The sequence below is a fragment of the Rhinolophus hipposideros genome (genome assembly GCF_964194185.1).
Source record: "Rhinolophus hipposideros genome assembly, chromosome: 10".
Classification (NCBI taxonomy): domain Eukaryota; kingdom Metazoa; phylum Chordata; class Mammalia; order Chiroptera; family Rhinolophidae; genus Rhinolophus; species Rhinolophus hipposideros.
This window is the reverse complement of record NC_138056.1, coordinates 69,456,135-69,468,361: the sequence shown is the minus strand read 5'-3', so window position 1 is coordinate 69,468,361 and position 12,227 is coordinate 69,456,135.

The following is a 12,227-nucleotide window of genomic DNA, read 5'->3' as shown; positions in this document are numbered from 1 at the left end:
TTGGTAAGATCCAGCTGATTGAGTAAATATTTCATTACTGAGAAAAATAGGTGTACTCTGCTTTTATAGATACAGAGAGTAGTCCGGTTATCTACATAAACAAAGAACTGCCTGAATTTGTATTGTCTCAAAATAACACGTGGTTTGGAATCTGGTTGAACCACCTTGTCTTTTTAAAGAGATTTACAAAGCTTTGGCAACGTCAAGGCATGGGCCTGTGTTCTGGGATCAACGTTCCCTTTAGGATGTGTACACAAACTTTTTATGGAATAGGGGGAAAAACTTCTTTTATCTATGAACCTCACTGAATAAAATTTTACGTGTAGCCAGAACTTGAAGGAGAATACTGAAGTGCAGCCAGTTGATTCAAAGTAGAAATGATGCTGTAGCTCAGTTCCTGAGAACAATAAACTAAGAAGCTTCGTTATAATGGACAAAAGATAAGACATGTTAAAAAAATTGTTTTAAGTATAGTGTGCTATATGTTTGAATTATAGAGTTAAGAAAAAACTAAAATTTTGTTATTATATAAGTATTTATAAATGTTACAGAAAATAGAGAAGCAAAAAGTAAAAACATATGCATATGTCGTATATCTTTACACACACACACACGCACATAAATTTCTTTTACAAAAAATGGGATTCAATTATACAGAGCGTGCCAAAAAATATATACACATTTTAAGAAAGGAAAAAACTGTATTAATTGTAACACTCAGTATATACCGATAACAAAAGATGAATACAAGTCAGGTTTGACTTCTGCAATTACAAGAGGTGCTCAAAGTGGTTACTATCAGCATCCAGACACTTCTGATTTCGGTGAACTACTGCTTGAGCAATGCTAACCAAAGTGTCCACTTGTATACATTTTTTGGCACCGCTGTTATACAGTGTATATTAAATTGCTTTTGTCACTCAACCTTCTATTACTAATCTTCTATGATATAAAATATTCATCTATAAGATTTGTTTTAAAACTACTTTTTTTAAAAAAGCAGCATAACCCTCTTATCTATTAGGTAGTCAGGTTTTAAATTTAATTTTGAATAATAAAACAGCATAACTGAGCTGATTTAATTAGAAAAGGGACTGTTGTCCACAAGATGGCAACATTAGAGCCCCGGGGTATTTGTGCAAGTTCCTACAGCACATTCCCCACCTTCCTTTCAAATGGCTACAGAGTATCCATAATATCACCACATCATGATTTATCAAACATATCCATTATTGTTGAGCATCATGTTGCTCCAAGCATTTCCTTATCAAGTACAGCACTGCAAACAACACCCCTGCAGGCAAATTCATAAGCACATCCATCATTCTTTCTTTGGAGTAATTTCCTGAAAGTGGAATTCCTGGGTGAAAAGTTATGTATTTTTAAAAAGGTTTTTTTTTAACATGGATTGCCAAATTGTCCCCCAGGAAGGACTTTAAAAAAAAAAAAATCCATATATTGTCTCAACAATAATGTTGAGAGTTTCATTTCAGCAGAACATTGTTAAAACTTAATGAAAATGATGAAGTGTTGATAAATGCTAAAACATGAATGAACTTTCAAAACACTATGCTTAGTGAAAAAAGTGAGTCACAGAACACTACATGTTGTACAACCCCATTTACATAAAATGTCCAAAACAGGCAAATCCATGGAGACAGAAAGTAGATTAGTGATTGTGTGAGGCTAGGGAGAATGAGGAATGGAGAATGACCGTTAATGGGTGCATGGTTTCTTTAGAGGGCAATGTAACTGTACTAAAATTAGACAGTAGTTATAGTTGCACAACTCTGTGACTACACTGGAACCACTGAACTGTGCACTTTAAAATGGTGACCTTTATCTCAGTAAACCTATTATTAAAAATTAGAAAACTTCATAAATGAAAGAAAAAAATGGTAGCTGTGGTAATTGGTAGTCAAAAGTACAATAATGATATTGTACTTTTCTTTTTCCATATGTATTGGTCATTTATATTTTTTATGAGTTATGTCTCTCTTTTCTTTTTAAAAAGTATTCATAACTTTCTTAATGATTTGTATATTTCCTTATCAAGTAGGATAATAACATCTGTCTTTTAATATGTGCCTTTCTAAGTACAAAATTTTTAAAATCTTTATACTTATACTGTTTAAATTTAATATTCTAGGCACCACGATACCTATTTCATATCAGTAAGAAGCTAAAATAGGATCTTAATACCTTAATTTAATTCTAGAATCCCCACAGTTTTGATAATTCTTTGGGAAGTGAGAAAAGATATTGATTTAGCTGAATTAGTTTCAGTGTTCAAGGTATTACAGCCTAAAGTTGCTGGCATTTGCTCAACCCCTAAATTAAATAGGATGTTAAATGTAGCTCTGGAAGGAGCTCAACTTGGCAAGTGCCCTAACAATACAGATCGGTTCATAACACACTTCGGAAAATTAGAAAATGCAGAAAACAATTGTTGGCACTAAATAGAAGATGTCATGGGTTATTTTATGATGCAGTAACATTTAATTCCCCACTTCAGGGTAAATTAATCAAGGACTAAAATGCATGCTCTTACTGCTGAGATAAATATTCACTGGGTAGAGTGAAGAGTCAAAAAAAGTAGCATTGTCTCAAAAATACCATTCTTAAGGACTAAAATTTAAATTTTGCACTGCATTTGTTAATTCTAAAACTTTACTGCTTGTAAGAAACACTACTAGTGCTTGAGGAGAAAAATCAGTACTACTATATTACATGTGTGCATAAATTATATAATTCATCACAATTTTAGAAACGCTAAATTGTGAAAGGTATGTCTTCGTGTTTTGGGTACGTGGTCATTCCATGTTTTTTTTTAATGTTAAAGAAATTGTGAGTATCCCACTGGTAGAAAATTTTGGCTTCTTGAATGAACATTAAATCCTTTCATCTCAGCATATAAAAGTTTATTTTCAACAATGGAGCCCAGAAAATGGAACATTACATATAAACGATGGTTATAACTAAGGAAAATGTAGAGCTATAGAGACCAGATTATAATCTATCCTGCGATGTTTATTGATTTTTTTTTTAATTTGGCCGAACCAATGCCTCCAAATTCAATCCAAGAGCTAATTAAACATAAATTACTACTTCAAGTCACTGTGCTAAGAGCTTCTGGGATATAAAGCTGAATAAAGACTTATTCATTCTTTCTGCCCAGGACGAGCTTTATACATGTTTTTCTTTTTGTTTGAGAGATAGGGAGAGACTGAGGCATTAAGACAAATGCAAGACTCTGGGGAGACTTCATTTTTGCTCCTTTTAACGATGAGAAGAGGGGTGGTCTCTTGATACCATGATTGAAGTTGGATGAAGCAGAGATATAAGCAGTAGAAGTTAGGGAGTAAAGACAGAGCAAGCACGAGGGCGGGGAGAAGGCAAGACAGGAAGTCAAAAACAAAACAAAAACAAAAGAGCAAATGCCCTATGAAGGAAATGTTGGGGAGGGGGAAATGTGTGGACTTGTAGGTCAGGAGCAGTTCAACAGTCTCTGATTCACATGAGAGCAGAGGCAGCCTTTACAGTGGGAAAATTGATGATGCATCCCAGCATAAACAAACAACCTTCTCAAAGAGAGGGTCACATGTCAAGAGCTGAAAAACAAGAGCAGGCAGGCTCTGGAGAAAGCCCTGTGGTGATGAAGGCAGACTGCTTCCTGGAAAGCAGTCAGAATTGTATAGAAAGTTTGTAAGTAAACACATTTTTCAGGCTCAGCTAAAAACGTGTTTATTTAACATCTCTCATCTAAGGACTTAGGAATGTTTTACTGACATTTATATTCATAGCTTTCTTGTATTCCACCAGACAAGAATAAAATTGAAATGTTTGTGTGATCTGTTCCTTGTCCTGCTGTTTTGATGAATATAGTTCCCTCAAAAAAGAGATAATGTAGACTCAAGGTTATATTGACAATAGAGAAATAACAATAGAGAGAACAGAATTTTAATTCTTTCTAATCCCAAATTGCATAAAAGGCTAGGGCATGAACAGGTTTGGTGACTTTTAGCTGAGTAACATACCTCTCACAAGGAGAGAGCAGCACTTGGACACAGGGACTCCCTGAGATTATGACGAAAGGTAATGGGATTGTATCTATACTGTACTGTGAGTTTCTTGGAAGTACTATAGGTTATTCATAACTAATTACTGTTTAAATTTTTTACAAGCCTAAAACGAGTATGGACTAAAGTGAGGCATGAATTTCTAAGACCCAAATCTGATTAGTTCTTTTGAAACAATTTTATCCAATATTTTATGCATTTCTTCCACCTATTTGTTTACTTTCTCTTTTCAGCTCTTGTAATTTCACAGAAAAAAAAAGTCTGCTTACAATTAATACAGGAGTTTTAGCAAATTTCTGTGATATTGGGATTTGAAAGTAAAAGACAGTTACCAATGTATGAGTCTAGAAAGATATATGCAATTTTTTGCCTTATGTTTAATTTGTAACTTTCTATAATAAATACACATATTTATTTCTAATACCATAAACACTATAAAATTGAGACTAAAGAACAAAACATGATGGAAGAATACATTTATATATATTTTTTTTATTAATAAAGTATCCTTCCTATGAAGAGCCTAATCCCATATAGGAGAAACTTCACGTGTAAAAACACATTCTTGAGCTATCAGGATATATGAAAACAACAGATGGTGCCAGAACAGTGGGAGATAGCAGATGGGGTAAAGCGGAGGGAGAGGAGGAGGAGAAAAGAACAAACATGGAAAACTTAGCTGGCAGCATGCAAGGAGAGAGGTCCAAGTGCAAGCTGGTAGAAGGCAGTAGGAACATTGAACTTGATGGGATTTCAGAAACCACTGAGTTCCAACTTGACAAGAAAAAAATTCTGAGGTGTTCAAAATTAAATTACAGCATGCCAGAGAGTCAGAGAAAGAGCAGTTAGTTTGTTAATAGCTGGGGACCAGTTAAAAAGACTGCTCACATTCCTGAGTGTATGTTGGAACTTCAAATTAACTTCTGGGCCATTGAACAGCAGGAGCCTCTACTTCTTGTTTATACACGAACTTTCCATACTGTTGTCCACCACCAATCTACAGGAGCACACTTCTTCCTTACAGACTCTGCACTTATCCCAGAACTAGCCTTGCTTCACCTTCCACCACCCCTTTATCTATAACCAATGTAAATTCTTTCAAAACACTTAAGTTCTTTCTCCTCTCTGCTTGATGTATAAAAGTGTTCACCAACTCCAGGACGGCAGACATTTTGCCTTTTCCACCTGGTGCTGCTGGTGGTGGTTTAGATTTCATATACCCAGACCTGGTCTTTTTTTTCTTCTTGCTAGCAATGGCCCAATAAACTCTCTTTAAAAAACACTTTCAGCCATGGAAGTTAAAAGTTCATTTTTACAAACCCTCACTTTTTTGTGTGGGGAAACTGTGGGCCAGAGAGTTAAAAGATTCTCCAGAAGTCACAGCTTGCTACGTGTCAGCATGGAGTCTTCCAACTCTGTCAAGCAATCATGCTCCCATATCATGCGGGTTTCGGCCTGGTCTCAACTCATGACAGGAACCTTTTTTTCATGATAGTATTAAATGATGATCCTGAATTGTACTTTTTTTTCCCCCTAAAATAATTGAGAAGAATCACAAGGAAAAATCTAAAAAGCCTATATAAATGACAAAATCCCAAAGATGGAAGATAAATCTATAAATATTTATCTTCCTCCTTTATTTCTTTTTTTTTTGTCGGGGGGGGGGGCTTTAAACATTTGTTTTATTAGTTTCAGGTGCACAATACAAAGTACTAGTTAGACATTATCATTTATTCTTCCTCCTTTATTTCTATGTGCTTGATGCTCCAGCCCCTTAGCAATCCCTCATTTTTTTTTTTTTAACCTCATTTTGTTCTTTCAGTAGGAGGAAGAATTGCATGGTAATTCAGAGGACCTCATTGCTGGGTTTGAACCCTGGACTGTAGAAATTACACTTGTGACCTTGTACTAGTTGTATATTACCTTTGCCCCTCAATTTCCCCATCTGTTAAATGAGGATGATAAAATCATACTGGCCTCCTATGGTGGTTGAGAGGATTAAACAGTTTTAACTCAATTAAAATGCTTAGAACATGGCTGACACTTGGAGCAATCAATAAGTATTAGAGATGATGATGATGATGATGATGATGATGATTTCAATCTATAATCTCTTGACTACTGTTGCCTCTGATACAAATGGCCAATTTACTTTTCGCATGTCAGTTCCTTTGGAAGCTTTTTCAGACTCGCACAGGCCTACTTGCATAATTTCTTTTACGCTCCTTTGAACTTGTACACACATCCATTAGAGCAATTACAGTGGGTAGTATAACAGAAAAGAAAAATATCATATTCATAATTTAAAGCTTCAAAATACTTGTAGCCATTTCTGCTTAAGAACCTTCACAGAATGTGGTAAAGGAAGCTCAGAACAGAGATTTTAAAACCCTCGACAGACTATCTGGGCTGCTGAAGGGTGGAGGTCAGTTAAAAGGTCCCTGGATTTGCAAAGGTAGACGCTGAGACAGGTGATGTCAGGGAAAAGTTGGAGACTACATTGCTTTGCTTTTGGTAGTTAAACTGAGTATGAGAGAAGTTCATCTACAAGAGTCTAAGATAAGCATGAAATCAAAGGCTTTCGGGATAGGTGAGATCTGAGCCAGCATTATGACATAAAATATGAACCCAGTGATGTCAGCTACTTACACAAATGCCACATATTAGTGATATGTACATGTGAATAAAGGAAAAGGTCTGAGTTCTATGGCTGGTTTAGTGTCGTCAAATTCTAGGTCCTCAAACATCATTAACAAAACCTGTTCACAAGACAAAGCCGAGTTTGTTGCTTACCACAGTGAGAAGCATGCCATCTCAAAAGAGCTTTGGTTCTATCTTGCAGTGGGGTAAGCAAGATAAGAATTTATTGAGAATTGGAAGTTTGGTTCAGTGTGAAATGTGCACAGGATAATGAAAAGATCTATAAATCGAACTAATTCAGCCTTCTTAGGTACTCAGAGCTAAAGGTTACTAGGAAATGTATAAGCTACTCCCAGAATTCTTGAAAGACTAGAAGAGACCCAGGGCTGAACCTGTGGTATGGACTTTGAGCCACTTAATCTTCAGCCTTCAGCAATATGTCTTTCACCTTGCCACTGGCCAATGTCAAAAATGACTTTGCAATTACCACACCCAGTGTATTCTTTTCTGGGTCCCCTGATTGTTATCCTCGTTGCTCTTTCTCTGGCAGTAACAGGAGTTTCTCACCTGAACTCCTGCTGACACCCCTAGTTGCCTTCCTGTTTATCAGACATTCCATAACTTGTAGTCAAAGACTTCTGAAACTTCCCTGCACTTTCTAGGAAAATATTCATATTTTCTTTGCATATGAGGTAGTGCATGATGGACCCTTGGCCCTTACTTTTCTCTCCATCCTCCTCATTTGGTGAGCTTTGTTCCTAGGCCCTACATTCAACTGCACAGACCACCACCCTCTTCTTGCAAAGTATTCTCCTAGACTTTCCTCCTGTCTGGGCAGTGACACTGATCTTTCAACACTCTGCTCAAGTTTTCCTTCTCTGATATCTTTCTCAATAACATCCTGGGGAAATGAGGAATGTTCAAAATACTAAACTTAACAGTTGGTACAGCATGGGCTACCAATTAGAACAGCACCGGATAGAAGCAAATTGATGTCCAATGTAATATATGTCAGCCTTGAGTAGATCCTTATGTGATGTGTCCATTGAACCCAGCACACATATCCTTGTGCTCATCTGTACTCAAGGCCATTTTCCCCTCAGAGTGTAAGCTTCATGAAATCATGGACCATAGTTACCCATTTCTTTATCTCTAGAACCTACCCAATATTAAAGGTATACAGAGTTGCTTTGTTGATATTCAAAGTAATAAATAAAAGAGAGGGTGGGAAGCAGCCTTGGCAAAAATAAAAAAGACATTCAAACATTTTACTAGATGAGGAAAGGGAGTGTGATAGAGGTTAAATAATAACTAGTCGGTGTTCCTACAGGTACTGTATGGATTCAAAACTGAGGTAGCCTATCTCACTCTTCGTGTCAACAACTTACTTTGGGTGTAGTTAAGGGATAATGGCTATAAGGCTATAAGGGTCACCATTGCCACCACTCCTCAACACACTGTGGCATTCTGACCTGATAATATGGGTCCTTCACTTAAAGGTTCAGTCCATTCATTTCTTTCTTATTATTTCATTTCTTGATTCCTTAGCTCCTTCTTCCTTTCCTTAAGTATTCTTTTTAAAAAAAAATTTAAATGAAGTAATGCTTAGACATATGTTAAAAGTATTGAAAACAGAGACTCAAGCAGATACTTGCACACCAGCATTATTCACATTAGCCAAAACGTGGAAAGAATCTAAATGTCCATTGACAAATGAATAAACAAAATATGTATATGTCAAGGAATATTATTTAGCCATAAAAAGGAATGAAATTCTGACATACGTGACAGCATAGATGAACTTTGAAAACATTACGCTAAGTGAAATAAGTGCAACACAAAGGAACATCTATTGTATAATTCCACTGATAGGAGGTACCTAGAAGAGACAAATTTATATAGAGAGAAAATACAATAGAGGTTACCAGGGGCTGAGGGGAAGCGGGTATGGAGAGTTACTATTTAATAGGTACAGAGCTTATGTCTGAGACAATGAGAAAGTTCTGGAAATGGATAGTGGTGATGGTTGCACAACACTGTGAATACACTTAATGTCACTGATTTGTACATTTAAAAATGGTAAATTTTGTTATGCATATTTTACCACATTTAAAAAATAGTATTGTAAGGCATATAATAAAAACTAGCAGCTTCCCTCCATGTAGCTTCCCATTTTCCAGTTCCACTCCCTAGAGGTAACCATTTGTTACTTTTTTTTTTCTGTGTATTTCTCTGTATTTCTAATTATTTATATTTCTAATTTTTGATTTGTCACTTTTGGACAATATATAAATATTTCCTGTTTTGGCACATGAGGATTTGGCTCGTATATTCTTCCCACTTTGAGCCCCATCTTCTCAATAGTATTTCTCTGTGTTTGTTTTTTCTGTGTGTTTTGGCCACTCTTTTTCATGTTGGAATTTGAATTTTGCTGTTAAAGACCAGAGTTATGTGTCAAGAACAGAGTGTGGATGTAGTCCAGGCTACTTTATTCCTAGTACCCTTGTCCCTTCTCAGACTGTAGAGCTGTCCTGAATAACAACACCCTTGCCTGGGGACCTGGCAGGATGCTAAGCTCAGAGCAGTTGTCTTATGTTCACGGCTGGACCCTAATCTCTGTATTTCCACCTGCTGGTTCTGGCTGGGGTCCTGCTTCCAACCAACTGATCTCTTAAACTCTAATGCTGCAGCCTGTATGATTTACATTGGTCCCACTGCCTAGAGACGTTTGCTACTGGTCTGCTCCCCAGAATGAATCACCAAGCATATGGACGGCAGATAGAATCAAGGACAAGTTCACCATGCCTCTTTGTACCCTGTAATTAGGTTTACTGTGTATCCAGTCCTCGGTTTCCTGGTGCTTTCTGCTTTCCCTTTGGGCCATGACACTAACATTCCAAAATGGCTCATAGCTAAGCTTTCCTAGTTATGACAGGGCAACCTGTGGGGCCAAGTCAACCCAAGCCCAAACAAAGCAAAACAAAACACTTTTCTTTTCCAGAGACCCAGGGGCTAAAACAGAACTTGGGCTAGGCTGGGGAGAGAAAATCATACATTCACAAGAGAAAATCATGCCTGAATGTTGGTTCCTGGAGGAAGCAGATGACTGGAATAGGACAAAAAACAGGCGTTAGCTAGAAGAAAAAGTGGAGAGAAGTTCTGGATTTGAATCCTTGAACCTCAGTTTTTTATTCTGTGGTAGTAACATTTCTCATACTTTCCTCACAGGGTGACTATTCAGAGCAAATGAAATAATACATGTGAAAGTATTGTAGCTGGTGTGAACCTTAGTCCCAAATGTCAGGGGTCAAGAAATTCAACTTTATTTTTTCATTGCAAGTTGCATTCCCTCTAATAGCAGAAACTTAATTTGGTCAGTTTGGGATTCTCCCATCTCCTTTCTTTTGCTGGCACCTGAGTTCCTGGGGCTTCATGTAATGAAATGCATTCAGCACATGGCTTCTTTGATTTTTTAAACCAATATTTGAAGAACTACCATGTATAAGGCACGTAGGCAAATGAGAAAGTTTTTTTCTCTTTCATAAAGAAGTATAGAGTTCAGTACTTTGCTCCTTTTTTGACTTTACCTTGATTCCTTTGTGATTCATCAGGATATCCAAGTTCCTCTTACAGAAAATTTCCCCATTTATCTTGAGACTGTGCACTTCCTAACTCTGTCACATGTGACGTGAAAGGGACTGCCAACTGGAGCCGTGCTTAACTTCATCACTGTATGGGACTGATCTGTGTGAAACACATTTTATTTCTTTAATGTTCGTTACACCTTTTATGCATTCCAACAGTGATGCAACCTTTTGGTTATATATGAGAGAACTTCACAAATATATTTGGGATTTATTAAAGCTGCCATTAAGAGAAAAAGATAGCATTAACAAATAAAGTCATTCGGAGTACTATTTCCAGGCATTTCTCTCATTAGCCATTCCCATGGCTAGCTAGTAGTTTGTATTCTGTGGGTGACATTGACGATTTAATAGATGTGCTCTGAATGCATGAATGACTAAGAGAATAAAGATAAAAAAAGGAGGTGATGTAAAATTTATATCAGTTAACTTTGTCTTTGGTGGTTTAATGGAAATTGCTGGTTTTACATCATTCATCCTAATGCCTGGTCTCCCCACTGCCCCCACCCCCATCTCCACCACTAATGAAAAGTTGGCTCTTTTTCAGAGTATCTGTTCAAAGTTTATTGTCTGAGACACAGTAATATCCTCTCACCCTTCTGATCTGTTTTCCAGGCTGGACCACCTTTCTGGCCTCTGCTCTCCTGGTTGCTTGTTCTGTTCTTCAGAAAGCTCTTGGAATTGTGCTGCCCAGGTGGGTGAAAACACCTGAGGTGGCGTTCCAGAAAGGGGAGGGGCTGAGGCGAATAGAAAGAGGCACCCTGGAAATCTGCAGGGATTGAAGAGTGTAGGGGCAAGTCAGTGAAGGTCCTTAAGCAGAACAAGAGGCTGTATAACTTAACCCAAAGGTGACTGGGAATTTCCTGTGAGTACTTCATGAATGCGGTTTACTCATGTGGGTTACTGTCTGCCTCACCTCTCATCTGTGAGAAACACCAGCCTGGCTAGAGCTGCTCTCTCTCTTTTTCTTGTAGTATATCATCCCATTGCCCTCCTAATATGTAGATATGATACCATCTAGATAAAAGCATCTCTAGTAGACCTTCATTTCCTAAAGGCTATGTTCAGTGTGCATTCTCAGCTCTACTGAGCCTGGTCATTCCTAACCAGTCTGTCTTATCTTCCTACAGGAACACATGGCACGCTGCCATTTCCACAGCAATCCCTTAGCCTACCAGGCAGAACAACCACCTCCCTGCCATTGTAGATGCTGCTTCATCTATTGAAAATGCCTTTTCTCACTTCAGTTGCTAAGTTCTTCCCTCCCTTAAACATTCCTCTCAAGCCTTACCTACTTCCCAAATCTTGTTGATTAGTTTTCCAGGCTGGGCCTTTCGCTCTGAACACCTTCCAACCAAACAATCCTTGCATCTAATGTGCTTCATTAGCCAAGTCCTGATACCTATCATACCTAAGTCCTGCTAGGTACCAAACCTACCGGTATGATAGTTAAAACAAGACTGTCACATGCTTATTTTAGAAAAAAATTTAAATGGAGACAAGTGTAAAGAAGAAAATTGAAATCACCTTTACTTCCATCATTTTATGACATCTCCTTCTCATGTTAAAACATTTCATAGAGTCTCCCCAAAAATAGTTGTATTTTTAGTATCTCGATTGAAAAAATACATAATGGACGCAAAATTATTACATCAGCAATGCTTTTACATAAATGTATACTTTCTTGTCATGATACTATTATCCATACTTTTGAAAATAGTAGTTAATACATGATATTTCATTTGGGTTGCACTTTGAGTTTGGTAAAGGGCCCTATTTTTAGGGTCCTCTCTGTGTTCTGGGTTGACAAACTTCTTCATTTTTGTGGAATATTATGTCATTGAGCTTGGGATTTGTAAACTCT